The following is a 12,316-nucleotide window of genomic DNA, read 5'->3' on the forward strand; positions in this document are numbered from 1 at the left end:
TGAATTTCCCTCTGAGAACTGCTTTCATCGTATCCTATAAATTCCAATAAGTTGTGGTTGAATTTTCATTGAATTGTAGATATCGTTAAATTTCTTGTTTAATTTCATCTGTGACCCATAGATTTCTGAGTAGGGTTTTGTTTAATTTCCATGTATTCAAGGGATTTTTCTGGTTTCTTTTGTGGTTTATTTCCAGTTTCATTCCACTGTGGTCAGATAATACGCATGGGATAATTTCTCTTTTCTTGCATATATATATAGCATGACCTATGGACTAGTATGTAGTCTATTTTAGAAAATGACCCAAGTGCAGCTTAAAAAAATGTGTATTCAGCTGTCGTTGGGTGGAACTCTCTTAATATGTCCACCAAGTCCATTTGTTCCAAGCTCTGGCTCAGTTCTGCTACTTCTTTGCTAATTTTTTGTCTGGTAGAGCTATCTTTTTGGGATAAGGGGGTGTTAAGGTCTCCTGTTAAGAATGTGGTATTGTACATTAGATTTTTCATGTCCATTTAGATTTGTCTTATATTATTGTGTGCTCTCGTGTTGGGTGCATACATATTTACGAGTGTTACGTCTTCCTCTTTATTTTTTTTCCCCTAACCAGTATATAGTGGCCTTCTTTATTTCATTTGATCATTTTTGGTTTGAATTTGAGACTGTCTGAGAACAGTATTGCTACCTCTGATTTTTTCTGAGGTGCTGGGACATGAAGTATTGTTTTCCATCCTTTGACTTTAAACCTACGATTTTTTTCATGCTTAAAGTATCTTTCTTGTATACAACATATTGTTGGGTTATGTTTCCTAATCCACTGTGCGAGTCTATTTCTCTTAAGGTGTGGATTGAGTCCATTTACATTGATGGTTATTATTGAGATTTGTGGACTTATGATTGACATATTATTTACCTGCTCTTGTTTACTCCTTTTTGTCCTGTGTTTAGTTGTTTGGCCTAACTAGTGAGTTCCTTCTATTGTCGTTGGTGGATTCTGATCATTTTGGTCCCTCTCTAGAACATCTTTCTGTAGTTTGTGTAGGGTTGTCTTTGTCATCATGAAATTCTTTAGTTGTTCTTTGTCATGGAAGTATTTCACTTCTCCATCAAACTTGAAAGAGAGTTTTGCAGGGTATAGTAGTCTGGGCTGGAATTTGTTTACATAGAGAACTTGAAGTACTCTGCTCCATGCTCTTCTTGCCTTCATGGTTTGTGAAGAGAAGTCGACCGTAATTCTGATGGGTTTTCCTTTGAATGTCATCTGCTTCTTTTCTCTAGTGGCTTTCAGTATATTATTCTTGTGCTGCATTTCTGGGATCTTGACTATTATATGTCTCGGTGTGTTTTTAATTGGGTTGAAGTTATTTGGTGTTCTGTATGGTTCATTTACCTGAATGTCAGATTGCTTCCTCATATTTGGGAAGTTTTCTGCTATTACTTCTGCCCATATTCTTTTTATATCATTTATATTGACTCCATCTTTCACATTGATACCAATTAGTCTCACATTGTTCATCTTTGCATTGTCTTGCAGGTGATGAATTATTTTTTCCTGCATCCTAGCTATTTTTAAGAGTTCTTTTCTTGCATTTTCACTAGCTGCAGCAGTGTCTTCAAGATTGAAACTCTGTCTTCCCTTTCACTCAAATGGTTTTGCAAGCTTGTGATTGAGATTTTAAGTTCCTCTATACCTCTTTGACTCTGTTTCATGTGATTTTTTCTTTCCTTATTGCTCATTCAAGGAATCTGTCATTTTTCTAATCTCTATTTTTTTTTATGAATATCTTCTTTAGAAGCAGTTATTAATTCTTTTACTATAGAGTTTTTTTCCAGATTGGGTTTCCTCCATATGTTTCTTTATTTGATTCTTTACTTCAGATGCTATGAATTCAGGTATTTCTTTCTTTGTTCCAGAAATTAATCTGCTCTGAGTTCCTCTATATCTTTCTGCTGTTATTTCTTTACTTCCGATGCTATTAATTCATACATTTCAGCTGAGATAGTGTCCTTTGCAATTGTTCTGGGTGGGCTCGAGGCCTGAGATTAAATTTTGCTCCTTCTCTTTGTCATTTCGTATAGCACTGATCTCTGATTTTTGGTGTAGAGCTTTGTGCAGTTATAATCTTAGCACCTAATGAAATTCAGGTGCAGATCTATTAAGTTTGATTTTATCCAGTTATGCCTTGCTTGGGGTTAGCTGTTGTATTCAGCTCCTTCCTGCTGCATCCCTTGGAAGTGAGCCTGTTGTGACCCTCTGGTGTAACAGTGAACCTGTGTCATCCCTCTGTTGTGCCCTTGGCCCAGGAGACACAGGGGAGCACAGAAGCTCTCTCATACACTAGCTGGGCCTGGGCTTGGGCGAGATCTGGGCATCCCAAGAGTGTCACAGAAGTTCTCACTCTCTCTGTGGGCTTGGGGTCCGGGGCTCTGGAGGTCCTCATGTCCGGGGCTGGCCTAGGCTTGATCAAGGGAGATCCAATCAGAGGAGAGCGCAGGAGCTCACCCCCACACTCACTGGCCTTGAACTTGGGGTGGATGGGAGGGGTGGAGGTTTCCAGAGAGAGCAAGAACCTGGACAGAAAAACTTTTTTGTTTTTTTTACCAGGATTCACACCTAAGAGTTTCCTTTGAGTTCCAGGGGAGACTTTGTATTGGACTGTTCATAAAATGCTGGAACTGTTAAACTTTAGTGATCAATGCAGGATAGACTAGATGCATTTTGTGAAAAGAAACATGCATGAGTTGTTTGGGGGATAGCGGTGGAATGTTATGGTTTACATGTAATCACTTACTCTACCCAAAGTCTTTGACTTTTCAATGGTTTGTACTATAAGCTTGAAATCACTTGGTAGGAACTCGTTCATTTTCCTCTGGCACAGGACTAAACGCAGCAGCTGTGTTGCCAGATTATGTGGAATCCCATTTTGTCTAAGTCTAAGTAATTAGACATTAGCAATAAGAATATTTTATCATATTTTAGTTTTACTTTTTTAAAATTTTTTTGATGTATTTGGCACTGGGTCTCACTACATAGAGCTCAGAGTAGCATCGCTAGCCCTGGGATTATTGGTATGTGTCACCATGCCTGGACTCACTTTTTTATTTGAGTAAATGTTTGCTGTACATAATTATTATACTCATGCTAAAGAGCTGGCAAATGTACATCTGAATTCTTTTTAGTTCTTTTTTCTTTACTCCATCCACCTTCCCTCTATTTCTTAGCAGAAAACACATTATATTTTAAAAACTAAACTTCTAAAATATCAAATGACAGAATTGCTACATTTCTGCATAAGTAAAATACATGTTCTAAAGGACTGTAATATCATACAGGGTAACTTTATGTGTGCTTTAATGAAATAGCTTCTAATTTTCATTGATTTTTAGAAGTTAATGGTATTAGGCTCTCACAACACTTAATTTAACTTCAAAGTATATAAATTTAATTTTCTTGAAAGAAGTGTGTAATTAGTGTTCTCTTCCTCTTATCAGAATCAATTAAAGCTGGTTCTTAAGCAAATGGAAAACAGGAAGTGGGCAGAAAAAGTGAGGATGATTGAGAGTCCGATGTTAAATTTTCCTTATGTAATTAGGAAAAGTTAGAAGAAAAGTAGAGTAGAGATTAACAATATTGTGAAACAAACAGCATTTCTTACAGTAGTGGCCAAAACGGGATGTAGAAAAGATACAGGAGCGTGGCGCGTGCTTCTCCAAACACCGTCCTTCCTTGCGTTCCTGGGGTTCCATCGCTCTGCGCCAGCACCCTGTCTCCTGGGCTTGGATGACGCGGTGCTCCCGCACCTCAAGGACACCAAAAGCTCAGTTAGACCAGGACAGGTTGCTGACGGGAGCTCGTGAAGGCAACGAGTGCACAGTGGGTGACACTACGAGATAAATGAGAGGTGCTGCTGCAGCCAGAGCAGCCGCGAGTTACTGCGGAGAGCGGTGGGTGACCAGTGCTCAGATTATGAGTCCAGGACATTTAATTCAGGAAGCACTTAAGAGGCAGCATTGTAAGGCCTGGCCGTCATGCACTGTGTGCAAGAGTGCGGAGAGGCCACTGCCAATGGGAAGCATTCCAGTGACCCCAGCCTGCTCAGAATGGTATTAAAGTGAATTATGATTGTAAAAATAATAAAGCAAATTATGATAAAAAAAAGAGGCAGCATTGTTACTTTTGGCAATGAATTTAAAGGGTGATTTCTACTGAGGGAAATATGTAACGCACCATTCTTTGTAAACTCCAGTCTTCTCTAGTTCCAAAGAACTTAGACTTGAAATAATTTTTGGAGACCAGTTTATTCTTCCCAGTTTATAGAGAAAAGCAGTATACTTGACTTATTTTTCGGTGTCAGTTTCCCCAGATTGATGAATTTAGAAGTATGCTGGCTATCTCCTTTTGCTAAACACACTTGTAAATTTATTGTAATTTAACTTTCTGGTCCTTATCTTTTCTAACTACACAGTAGGGTGCACATTGATATTAATTATCTATTTCTTTCTTGAAAGCCATTTTCTGTTTAACTCTTCTCTCTCTTTTACATTTTTAAAAATTTATTGATTTATTTATTTGATTATTTGTTTATTTGATACTGCTACTCAGGTCACACTCCTGGTGATCTTCCTGTCTCAGCCACCCAGATCTGGGATTATAGGCGTGCACCAACACACTTGGTTTCAAGTGACACACTCGGGCCAGCTAGGCACATGGTACTGGGGAATCAAACTCAGATCCTTGTGCTTCCTAAGCAGGCACTTAGACCACCGAGCTATCTCTCCATCCCTCTCCTGTACATTTTCAACCATTCTGTTTCTGTCTTCTTTTCTCTGACTTGATACCTGCCATAGTTATAAATTTATATAAGCCTCAACATTCTTACCTCAGTTCTATTTTGTTCCTTACACTCTCCACAGTATGTTATCCACACAGGGCCCAAGCAGTTACCACCACCAAATAACTTCCCTAATGTGTATCTCTCCATTTATACCTTTTGCCTCTAAAATTCCAGGGCTTCATATCAAGGTGCAAAAGATGCATCTTGCTGAAAGTTAGTAAATCATCCTGTTAAATCCAATAAATTTTATTCTTCAGTGAATTGCCCATCCAATCTTTGGCAATTTGGGGGTAAAAAAAATCCTTACTTTAATCCTAGACTGTACAATAGCAACCCAAACACTCTCCCTGCTTCTTGTTTTCCTCTGTACAATTCTTTTGCTCAAAAAGCCATCTGCAGGGATTTTCTAAGTACATAATGCCTTTGCTCAACAACACTTGATAGCTAGTAGTTACATACGTGGTGCATGGTGAACATTTCATAGAGAAGATAGTATTTTTGATTCATTCTCTCCACAATACAATCAGAGCTGAAGACTATAATGGGTAAATTTAGCATACTAGTGCAGTTCATAGACACTGAAGCCTGGCTGCCTGGGTTTGACACCTGCTTTACGGGTTAGTACCTGTGATTAGTGGAATTGTAATGCAGCCATAAGAATCCTGGCTTCTGGTGCTCATGCACATCTCCTATTTATTCAAACAGTAATAAATAGAAGATACTGTAAGTCCTGCAGTGAAGGGATTAGAGTTGCAATTAAGGTTCAGAAACTGTCAACTTTAAGAGAGAAAGATAATCCAGATAGGCCACATTTAGTCAAATGAGCCTTTTGAAAGACAAGATTCTTTTGTTATTATTTTTTTTTTTTTCTTTTCAGAATCAGGGATTGAACTCAGGCCCTTGTGCTTGCCAGGGAAGCACTTATTCCATTGAGCCATCTCCCTGGCCTAAATTATTATTATTTTTTTTTCTTTTCTTTTCGGGGTTTTGTAACGGTTATAAGAAGAGCAAATCAGAAATTGAAAGCACAAAGGAGGGGCTGGGGAGATAGTTCAGCAGTCTAAGCACCTGCCTGGCAAGCGCTAGGTCATGAGTTCAATCCCCAGTACTGCATGCCTTGCCAGCTCAAAACAGGGCCAGGTGCCACCTGCCTGTAATCCCAGGGCTGGGGAGGCTGAGACAGGTGGATCATTATGAGTTTGAACTGTATAGTGAGACCATGTGTCAAAAAATAAAATAAAATAAAAGAGCACAAAGGCACTCTCAGTGTGCCATGCTGCCCTGAAGACTAAGAAGGCAAGAAGTACACCTCTGAGTAGACGCTCAGAGTGTTGGCAAGGTGGCAGCAGCAAGGAAACGGGGGCTCTGAGAACCTGACCTCCTCCTCAATGAAGTGTTGTGGAAGGCAATTTTCCCTCCAGCCTCCAGCCTGGCTAACGCCGTGGTTTCAGTCCTGTGACACCCTGAGAACTTAGCCATGCAAGGCTGGACATCTGACCCACAAACTGAGCTGACAAATAGGTGCCATTTTAAGCTGCTAAAGTGTTACATGAAAGTAGAAGGCTAACACAGTCTTCATGACAGGACAGCTGACTTTTCCCCCCTGGAAACAAAAGCACAGCAATGCAGTATTAAGTATAATGCTATTTGTAAATTAAAAGCTAAAGCAACAACAACAAAAACAATGTCACAGTCTATGTGTTAGAAGCTCCCAAGTGATTAAGCACAGTCTATATTTCAGGGACAAAAAACTAAGCTTTACATCTTCAAGGAATGGATATCCTAATTTGTGGACAAATTAGGCATGAGGCAGGATGATCATAAGTTCAAGTGCTTCCTAGGCAACGCAAGGACACCCTGTCTCAAAAAAAAAAAAAAAAAAGTTTGAGTGTATGCATTTATCGTTACTTTTTGGATTCTTTTTATTTTAAAAATAATAAAACTTTAGAAATAATATAATCAATTCCTTTTTTAGTTTTCATTCTTCTTTGTACTGAAAATATGTACCAATAAAATTTTTTTCTAAAATAGAAAAGATCTAGAAGGAAAAAAAAAAAAGGCCCAGCCAGATAGCTTAGTGGACTAAAGTACCTGTTTAGGCAGAGCACAGTGGCTGTGCTGGCTCTGCCTCCAGAGCTCTCTGAGACAGTGATTAAGAGTGGGTATGGTGGCGCATGCCTACAATCCCAGCACTTGGGAGGCTGAAGACAGAAGAATCACTATGAGTCTGATCTAGTAGTGAGACCCTGCACACCCTGTACACCCTATCCTAAAAATACAAAAAAAAAAAGTATTGGGACATAGCTCATTGTGAAGGTCCTGGATTAAATTTCTAACATTCCCCTGTACACAACAACAACAACAACAACAACAACAACAACAAAACAACTTCATAAAATTAATTTGCACAATTTGTAGACATATTTGAAATCGCCAGGATAGTAATAGTTAATACTTTCCTAGTTTTACTATTTTTAGGTAAGAGCTATGTTATCTAAACAAAACTCTCTGAAATAGATAGTACCTTCATGCACATCTCCAGATGAGGAACCTGAAGCACAGGGAGAAGAGATTTTTCCTAAGCTCATGCCTAAAATCTGGTGGTGTTGAATGCCAGAGCTAGGCTGAGCTTCTACCTACTATGTTGATTTTTTACAATGCTTTTTAAAAATGCTTCAAAGTAAAATTTACAAGCAAACTAATAAAACACTAACCAATGGAAAAGAAGATATAATGAATGAATTTGTACTTAGTTCCATGACCATTTCCAAAGATAAATGAATAATGAATAATTCAAAATCTAACCAGAAAGGAGATGACAATGGTTCATTGAATATTCTGTCATCTACAATTCACTCTAAAACAATCTATTAATGTTTTGAATATCAACATCAAAGGTGTGTTTGCCAAATCAATGAATGGCCAGAGGTGATAGAGTAGCTAATATAACACAACAGACATAAGATCCAAAGGTTCTTGAAGTATATAAGACAAATCTAACACAATGACATTTTTAACTGATACATTTAATCATGCAGTACTTGAGCTGGAAAGAAGTGACATGCTATTTGCACTTACTGAAAACAATTTTATGCAGGTGTTAGATGATCCCAAACTTCCTATTTGGCAATTGAGAGCTGCGACTGACACCGCTTGACTGGAACATTTAGCTGTGTTAGAAACAGAGGGGTGCTGCTTCAACCAGACCTAGAGAACCAGATTTGGTACTGGCTGGCGTGTTCAAATGTGGAAACAGAAGTTTATAGAGTGCCGCTGTACCCTCACTCCAGGCAGCATGCAGGCCCAGTGTGTGAGTGGGACTGCCTGTAGGTCCACTGGATCCTCATTCCAGCCAGCACCCAGGCCAGGTGTGTGTGTGTGTGTGTGTGTGTGTGTGTGTGTGTGTGTGTGTATGTGTGTATGTGTGTATGTGTGTGTATGTGTAACTTGCTCTATCAGACAGGACTTGTGTATAACCCTGCAGCAGAATTCCCTGCAGAGAGACTAGAGGCAAGACCCACCCAGCTGATCCAGGAGCAGAACATCTTGCCAGAGTGACACAGTGGGTTCACTTTCAAGGGCTCTAGCAAGAAGAACTGCAGCACAGCAGCCACACCCATGTGGATGAGTTTTAACTTGGTAGATCTGGACCTGGTGCTAAAGTAATAACTCTACCAAAGTTCTACACCAAAGGTCAGAAGACAGTACTATACAAACTGACAAAGAGAAGGTGAAAAATGCATTCTCAGGTCTTGAGCCCACCCAGAACAAATACAGGAGACACTAGCATAGAAAAAAATGGAAATCACACACCTGAAATCTCTAAAATAATAGCATCTGAAGTAAATAAACAACTGCAGAAAAGTATAGAGGAAATCAGGTCAGAAATAATTTCTGAAGTAAAAAAGAAATGATAACTATAATGAAAGAAGTACTGGCCAGGGAGATAGCTCAGTAGAATAAGCGCTTTCCTGGCAAGCATAAAGTCCTAAGTTCAGTCCACAGTGACCCAAAAAATAAATAAACAAAAAAAAAAATAAATTTGCAATCTTAGGGGTCAGGGAGATATCTCAGTAAAATAAGCCCTTGCCTGGTAAGTGCAAGGGCCTAACTTCAATCCCCAGTTCTGAAAAAAGAAAAAAAAGAGAGAAAAAAGAAAAAAGAAAGAAGTACTAAGTGCTTCTAAAGAAGACGCTGATTAAAAAAAATAAAGAATACAAAAATAATGGAATCATTAAGTGAGCAATACAGGAAAAATATAGAAAGTATGAAGAAGATTCAAAATGATATACAGGAAATTAAAACCTCAGTCACAAGCTGGCAAAACCATTTGAATGAAAGTGAAAATAGACTTTTAGACCTGGAAGACACCATTGCAGCTAGTGAAAGGTAAGAAATGATCTCTTAAAACAACTAGGATGCAGGAAAAAATAATTCAACATCTTCAAGACAATGCAAAGATGAACAATGTAAGACTAATAGCCATCAATGAGACAGGGTCAATACAAATGATATAAAAAGAATATGGGCAGAACTGATAGCAGAAAACTTCCCAACTATGGGGAAACAATCTAACATTCAGGCAACTGAAGCATATAGAACTCCAAACAATATCAACCCAACTAAAATCATACCCAGACATATAATAATCAAGATCCCATAAATTCAGCACAAGAATAGTATATTAAAAGCCACTAGAGAAAAGAAATAGATTAGATTTAAAGGAAAATCCATAAGAATAACAGCAGATTTCTCTTCACAAACCATCAAGGCAAGAAGAGCATGGAGCAAAGTACTTCAAGTCCTCCAAGGAAACAAATTCCAATCCAGACTGATACACCCTGCAAAACTCTCTTTCAAGTTTAATGAAGAAGTGAAATACTTCCATGACAAAGAAGAACTGAAGAATTCATGACAACAAAGCCAACTTTACACAGACTACTAAAAGATATTCTAAAGAGGGATGAAAATGATCACAGTTCCATGAATAAGAATGGAAAGAATCCACCAAATAGGGCAAACAATTAAACACAGGAGAAAAAGAGGTATACAACAGTAGTCTTTCAATTATTCTTTTGCATGCAGCAGCAAAATATTTCCATCAGCACACTCTACAAATGGATTTCTCCTGCACCCTATGGGTCATGATTCTGTCCAGGTCTACAGGGTGGGTATCAAGGAAATAGCAGTAGTTCAATACAAGTGATACCTGGTCACCAATAAGTGTGATGGACACTGACCATGTCTACCACATACTAGACTTTGCATTATCCTATTCTCAAACTATTAGAAGTGCTGGTCATATATTTGTCATTCCAGTATTTTTGTTATATTTTATTCTTAGTAATTCTTTACTATCATGAAAATTTTTTCTTAGTTGATATTTCTGTATATATTAACCTAATCAAAAACTATGTGAGTACTCTGAATTGATCACAAACTCATGCACTTGGTACACTACATTCTGGCCCATTAGTTGGACACACAATTTAATTTTAATTTTTGAATATTATTTTGAAATATTTACTTTGATTTTGAAGTAATTAATATTTAATTAATTTTCTGAATAGTTTAATTTTAATTTTTGTTCTATGATTTATACTGTTTCTTTCACTTATAATCTTTTTTTTTAATTATTTATTTGTTTATTTATTTTTATGTGTGGCCAGCTCAGCCCACCAGGGGGTGGGGCTGGCTGGCATGTGGTGCTGGGAGATTGAACCACGGTCCCTGTGCTTTGCTTGGCTTAGCTTGTTCTAAGTAGGTGCTTTAGACCACTGAGCCATCTCACCAGCCCCACTTATAATCTACTTATAAGATATGGTATGATATTTTCTCCTGGTATTAGAAACTTTAAAAAGTGTTTATCCATTTTACATTGACTTTATATTAGTTCTCCCTTATCTTTTACACACACACACACACACACACACACACACACACACACGAAAAATATGTATATAACCTGACATAAGATTGATACTGTGTCCTGAACCAGCGGGTCAGTCAACGAAGGTTACCTGGGAGAGGAGCAGGGAATTGAGGAGGGGACAAAGGACAGGAGATGCGAGAAATAGAGACAAGACAGGATTCTGATCAAGTCTCTTTTATTCAGGGGAGGTTCTGGGTATATATAGTGGAGGCATAGGGAAATGACGTTGGAGGGTAAAAGGCTCAAGTAACTAGGCAAGCAGGCTATGACAGGAAGTCCCACCTCCAGGGCATAGCAGGAGACTTATGGGAAATAGGCAGGGTAAGAAGAATTAGGAGCTTAGCTTAGCAGTGGTAGGGAAAGGGGAACCCAGAAACCCACTTGAAATTGGATTGGAGGCCTGGAGTTATTGAGTCTCCCACAGGTCCCCCTTTACTTTTATATATGTATGTAAAATATGGCTTCTGTAGACGGCTGATTCCCTTGAGGGGGCAGTGCCTGTCTTAGGTCAAGGTGTCCTCTACACAGACCCAACTGAAACCTTATCCATCATAGGAGACTAGGATGGCAGAAGGTCCCGTTCCTGTCTTAGGTGGTGAGTGGTGTCTCGTGTATGCCCCTCATTACCCATCTCTGGCTAGCCTGACCATCTCACCAAGGGCAGGAGAACTAAGAGGTCTCCAGACCTTCATCATCATAAGCTGGTTGTATTCCAGCGCAGTATTCCCTTTCAGCCATCTGAATGGGTTGCATTTTAATGGCATCCAATTATTGTTTAACGAAAGTCATCAGCCTATTGAAAAGACAGGGTCCTATTGATAAAAGTATTAATAGTCCAATCAAGGGCCCCAATAGGGGGAGAAGGTAGGGTAGAACTCCATTCCATGTACCCCAGAAAGGTTTTTCAAATAGCTCTCTTCTCCTCTTAATAAGATCTTGAAGTCTCTTTATTTTATCTCAAACAATACTGTTCTTGTTTGCCTAGAAGCAGTAGCATTCCTGTAAAGCCAAGCAAATCCCTCCCTGCTCTGCTGTTAGAAGGTCTAAACCCCTGCTATTTTGCAAGACTACTTCTGCTTATGAATCTATCTGGTCTTGGATATCTTGGATAGTACCAGACAGTGTTTGAACATCATCAATCAGCTGATTAGATAATTTGGTATAAGAATGTATTGCTACTCCCAACCCTGCTATGCTTGTCCCCATGGCCGCTGTGACACCTAGCCCCACTAATAAAGGGATGAACTCGACTGCCCTCTTTGTGCAACCCATAACATAATCTAAACTGGGAAGGGGTATGGGATCAATACCAGAGATGACATCTATATCAGGCAATACAATTGCCATGACACGTAGTCCTGTCCATTTGGTAGGTAAATATGTAATGGCTAAACTTCCCACACATACAAACACATGTCCCTTTTTTGGGCAAGTAGGGCTACTGTAGTTAAGTATTTGATTGCAGCTGGTGAAGGTAACAAATCCAACATCAACAGTGAAGCTATCATTGTGGATGCCTCCCTGCATGCAGGAAGACTTCCATAGGAGATAA

The sequence above is a fragment of the Octodon degus genome, unplaced genomic scaffold (genome assembly GCF_000260255.1).
Source record: "Octodon degus isolate 3935 unplaced genomic scaffold, OctDeg1.0 scaffold00217, whole genome shotgun sequence".
Taxonomy (NCBI): Eukaryota; Metazoa; Chordata; class Mammalia; order Rodentia; family Octodontidae; genus Octodon; species Octodon degus.